Source organism: Lupinus angustifolius, chromosome LG14 (genome assembly GCF_001865875.1).
Source record: "Lupinus angustifolius cultivar Tanjil chromosome LG14, LupAngTanjil_v1.0, whole genome shotgun sequence".
Classification (NCBI taxonomy): domain Eukaryota; kingdom Viridiplantae; phylum Streptophyta; class Magnoliopsida; order Fabales; family Fabaceae; genus Lupinus; species Lupinus angustifolius.
The window spans coordinates 12,061,410-12,067,409 of record NC_032022.1 but is presented as its reverse complement, the minus strand read 5'-3'; positions in this window follow the sequence as shown (position 1 = coordinate 12,067,409).

Below are 6,000 nucleotides of genomic sequence, written 5' to 3'. Positions count from 1 at the left end.
TGACCGTGTTGACTGGGATGTGGCTTGGTGCTTGCTGATCTGGCCAGGAGTCTGGTTCTCCGCTGAGCATCTTGGTTGGACCGCTGAGGAGCTTGTTCAGCAGCTTGGTCTTGTGCCAATCTCGAGTCTGACCGTGTCAAGCATATTTCTGACTGTGCCAGACTTCTTCTGGATCTAGGCTGAGCGGCTAAGCAAGTATGCTCAATTGCTTGGTTGAGTAGTTTGGTCCAGGTCAGGCAGGTGGCCAGGTCAGGCAGGTGGCTAGGTCAGGTAGGTGGTCAGGTCAGCTCAACGGGGCTTGTTCCACGCTCAGCTGCCTGGTTGAGCACCTTGATTTTCTTGACTTTTGTTGCTTTTTGACCATGAATCTTTTCTCTTCTTTTCTTCATTTTATTTCCTACAAAATACATAAAAAGGCAATACAAACACAAATATACCAAATTGTGATGTTTTATACAAAAATTATTATTTTAAGTTGGTTTTTCTCAATTATGCTTAAGATAAGTGCCATAAAAGTGTATGATTTTTAGGTATGTTTGGCACTTATCAAACTCCCCCCAACTTAGAACTTTGTTTGTCCTCAAACAAAAGGTGAAAATAAATTTTTATTTTGAGGCTCAAAGGGGTTAACAAATGATATTCTTATTTTTGGTTGGTCATTTTTGGTCAAGTGACTCATTCTAATTGAAAGAACTTGCCTTGATCATATCCTATCAAATTATGTGCAACCAAGTAAAAACAGATCACTTCTTATCATTTTTATGCAATTAAGAGATTTAAAGATTCAAACAAGTCTAATTAGACAAATAAAATGTTGATTCTCACTCCTGTGTTTGGCTCACTCCCTTACTTGGTTTGGATTCACACTTTTTAGTACAAAAATATTTGCTAAGATCTTGTTACATAAAATTGATTTTCAATTTGCAAAATTTTTCAAGTTATGACATTATGAGACTTTTTCACAAAATTTTAGCATACATCTCATTTTGATCAATCAAAGCTTAATTTAAAGTATGCTTAACATTTCTAATCATGTGATTATGCTTCAAAAAATTTGTTTTAGCCATTTTGTTTTCGGTTTTGAAATTTTTTGAGTGTTTTGAACAAACAAATTTACATTTTACATATTTACACAATCTAGTAAAAAAAATTTAAATTACATCAAGTTTTGTCCCCCCTTTTTAAATGAAAGCTTGTCTCAAGCCTTAAATTTTTTTTGGGCTTTACTTGTTGTGATTTAAAAAAATTTGTTTAACTAAAAAAAATATTGAAAAATAAAAATTGAAAGAAATTATTTTTTTACCACATACTGGATTGCCTTCCAGTTAGCGCTCTTTTAATGTCATTAGCTTGACGTCAGATTTTTGGACGAGATTATTCTGTTTGATCATCAATGATGAAGCCTGATTCATCACCCAAATACGGTTTTAACCTCTGTCCGTTTACCACTCAAGTCGCTTCAGTCTTGGGGTCTTTCAATTCAACTGCTCCATATTCTTTTACTTCCTTAATTACAAATGGCCCTGTCCATCTGGTCTTGAATTTTCCAGGAATTATCTTGAGCCTTGAATTGAATAAAAGTACCATCTGCCCTTGATAAAAGTTTTTCTTTTTAATTCTGGCGTCATGGTACTTTTTTGTTTTTTCTTTTTACAGTCTTGAGGACTCATACTCTTGGAACCGCTTCTAGAGTCATGGTACTTTTTTGTCTTCTCTTTATACAGTCTTGAGGACTCATATACTTGGAACCGCATTTCTTCCAATTGATGGAGTTGATCTTGTCTTTTAATCTCTGCATCCTTTAAATCAAAGTTTAGAAATTTGAGGGCCCAATAGGCTTTATGCTCCAATTCAACTAGTAGATGACAAGCTTTGCCATAAACAAGTTGATATGGAGTTTTGCCTATTGGTGATTTAAAAGCAGTTCTGTAGGCCCAGAGAGTATCATCCAGTTTTTGTGACCAGTATTTTCTTGAAGGAGATACTGTTTTTTCTAAAATTCTTTTTAATTCTCTGTTTGATACTTCTGCTTCGCCATTGGTTTGTGGGTGATATGGTGATGCTACCTTGTGTTTAACATTATACAATTCAAGGGTTCTTTTCAATTGAGAATTTATAAAATGAGATCCTCCATCACTTATTAATACTCTTGGTGTGCCAAAACGCGTGAAAATATTCTTTTTCAAACAATTTATCACCTATCACAGTTTTTGCATCGGATTTGGGTGTTGCTAATGTTTCTACCCAGCGGGAAACATAGTCAACAACCACCAAGATATATTCATTTGAAAATGATGATGGGAAAGGTCCCATAAAGTCAATGCCTCAACAATAAAAAATTTCTATTTCTATAATATTTTGTAAAGGCATTTCACTTTGTTTCCCAAGTCCCCCGTGCCTTTGGCATGCATCACATTTTTGGACATACAATTGGACATCTTTATAAATAGTTGGCCAAAAGAATCCAGATTGGAGTACTTTTGCCGCGGTTCTATTCCCATTGTAATGTCCCCCATAAGCCGGATAATGTTCTCGGTTCCTTCTTTAAACAAATAAGGTTCATCCCAGACATATTGATTCATTTTTTGAGAAAAAATTTCTTTTACTAATAATTAAAATTTTCAGGGATTATACCCGAGGCTTTATAATTCCCTATATCAGCAAACCAAGGTCTCATCTGAAGTTGAAATAGCTTTTCATTAGGGAATGTTTAAGCTATTTCTTGCTCTTTTATCGCGACTTCTGTATTGACTAGTCTTGACAGATGATCCGCCACCTGGTTTTCCTTACCATTTTTATCGCGGATTTCTAGATCAAGTTCCTGCAAAAGTAACACCCATCTAGTTAATCGTGGCTTGGAATCGGGTTTCCTAAGAAGGTATTTGATTGCAGCATGATCAGTATAAACAATTGTTTTTGCTCCAATCAAATAACTTGTAAATTTTTCCAATACAGACACTACCGCTAGTAGTTCTTTTTCAGTTGTAGCGTAATTAATTTGAGCTTCATTTAGAACTTTGCTAGCATAGTGTATTGCATGAAACACCCGTTCTCTTCTCTGTCCTAGAACTGCACCAACTGCATAATCGCTTGCATCACACATTAGTTCAAATGACGATTTCCAGTTAGGTGCAGTAATGATAGGAGCGGTTACCAATCACGATTTTAACTGTTTAAATGCTTCTAAGCAGGAATTATCAAAGTTAAATGCAGAATCTTTTAAGAGCAAGTTGCATAGAGGCTTAGCTATTTTGGAGAAGTTCTTGATAAATCTACGATAGAAGCCAGCGTGACCGAGGAAGCTTCTGATTCCTTTAACATTTATTGGCGGAGGTAACTTCTCGATCACTTCTATTTTAGCTTTATCAACTTCTAATCCTTTAGCTGAGATTTTATGCCCAAGTACAACTCCTTCGGTGACCATGAAATGACATTTCTCCCAATTCATAACCAAATTAGTCTTCTCACATCTTGCCAAAACTGTCTCCAAATTTGCTAAGCAATTTTCGAACGAATCTCCGAATACCGAAAAATCGTCCATGAAGACCTCGATGCATTTCTCCATTAAATCAACGAAGATAGCCAGCATGCATCTTTGAAAAGTTGCTGGAGCATTACATAAACCAAATGGCATTTTTCTGTATGCATAAACGCCGAATGGACATGTAAATGGTGTCTTTTCTTGGTCTAATGGATCTACAACAATTTGGTTGTATCCAGAATATCCATCTAGGAAACAGTAGAAGGCTTTTCCACCTAATCTCTCCAACATTTGATCCATAAAGGGTAGAGGAAAGTGGTCTTTTCTTGTGGCGGTGTTGAGTTTGCGGTAATCAATGCGGACTCTCCAACCAGTAACAACTCTGGTTGGAATGAGTTCATTGTTTTCATTTTGAATCACCGTCATCCCTCCATTTTTCGGCACCACTTGGACTGGACTTACCCATTTGCTATATGAAATTGGATAGATCATGCCAGCCTCTAACATTTTTACACTCTTTTTCCTTACTACTTCCTTCATTGTTGGATTAAGTCTTCTTTGTGGCTGAGCACATGGTTTGTAATCATCTTCCATCATGATTTTATGCATGCAATATGATGGATTGATGCCTTTGAGATCTTTTAAGGTCCATCCTAGTGCTGCTTGATGCTTTTTCAAGACTTGTATAAGTTTTTCTTCTTCTGATTTGGACATCTCACTATTGATTATAACTGGATTGTTGGTGTTCCCATTTAAAAAGACATATTTAAATGGGGTGGCAATTCTTTCAGTTGCAGTTCTGATTCTTTTTCGGCTGGTCCACTTGGATTTGGTGGAGGAATAATTCATCAGAAAAATGTCTGATGATTTCTTCTTCCACTCTTTTTTCTTCCATTTCCGAAGAATTATCAGGTTGGGGTTGCTCTGCACAGATTTCTTCAATGACATCTAGTTGTAGACATTGCCCTTTATCCTTCGAATGATGCATGGCATGGAAAATGTCAAATTCAATTTCGTCGTCTGCAACTCAGACTAGTAGTTTGCCATTTTCCATGTTGATCCCCATTTTTGCTGTCCTCGTAAAGGGCCTCCCTAAAATGAGCGGGATTTCCATGTCTTCAATTATATCAATGACAGCAAAATCAACAGGGATTAAGAATTTGTCCACTTTGACCAGGACATCCTCTACAACTCCTTCAGGATATTTCATGGATCTATCTGCTAGTTGCAGGGACATCCTTGTAGGCTTCAGTTGAATTCCTCCAATTCTCTTCATCATGGACAGTGGCATCAAACTTATACTTGCGCCAAGATCGACCAAAGCTTTGCCTACAGACACATTTCCAATAGTAACTGGAATGGTCACGTTGCCTGGATCTTTAGATTTGTGAGGAATGTTTGTTTGAAGAATTGCACTACAAGTGGCATTAAGTGAAAAAACTTCTGTTCTTGATAGCTCCGTTTTTTGGTTAGAAGTTCCTTCATGAATTTGGAGTAAATAGGCATCTACTCCAAAGCCTTAGCAAAAGGAATGTTGATTTGCAGAGTCTTAAATATTTCCATGAATCTTGCGAACTGCTCATCTTTTTTGGCTTTTGACGGAGCTATTGGGTATGGTATTTTTTTTATGTACTAGTAAGTTTGGCTTTTCTTCTCTTTCTTCCTCACTAGACTCATTTTATTTTTCTATTTTTTTATTTTTTCTTCGTTAATTTTTTCATATAACTTCCTTCTTGTTTTTCAACTCCACCAACTATCTTTCCACTTCGAGTTGTAAAACTTTCACAAAATTCTGGCTTGACCAGATACGTTTTTCTCAAAAAATTCTGGCTTGACCAGATATGTTTTTGTGAAGCTGTTGATTTGTTCTTCTATTCCTGTGAGAGCGTCCTTGGTGTTTTGTTGATGATTGATAGTGGTTTGTATGAATTGGTCAAGAATTTTCTCCAATTCGTCATGGTAAGTAGGAGTTGATTGGAAAGTATAGACGTTTTGATTGTTTGTACAATTATTGCACCAAGAACTTGCTGTATTGGTTTGCTTTATTTGTTCAGGAAGATCTTGAATTTTTTTCTGGACCATATTGAGCTTGGATTGATATTCTCTAAGGAATTGCTCAATTTCCAGTTGCAGATCAACATGTTGGTCCATATCTAAAAATTTGAGATCAAAACAAATAGTTTTGTCTAATTTCATAAAGAAAGGATATTAGTATGTAAAGAATTCATAATGTATATTTTTGCAGCAATTATACATATTTACTAGTCCTTACTTTTGTACAAAGTAACAGGAAATAATTTGTACAAAAGAAAAATAAGTTTATGCACAATTATTTGATTAATGACACATAAATATGAAATGTTTTATTATTAAAGCAAATCCCCGGCAACGACACCAATTTGTTGAAAGCGTTTCTCGGTGTTTATTTTAGTTGAGAGTTGTCTTCTCTCAACAAATCGTCCTGACAGCAGTGTCAATTTGTTGAAAGATTAATACTCTCATTTTCGTGATGTTCCTTT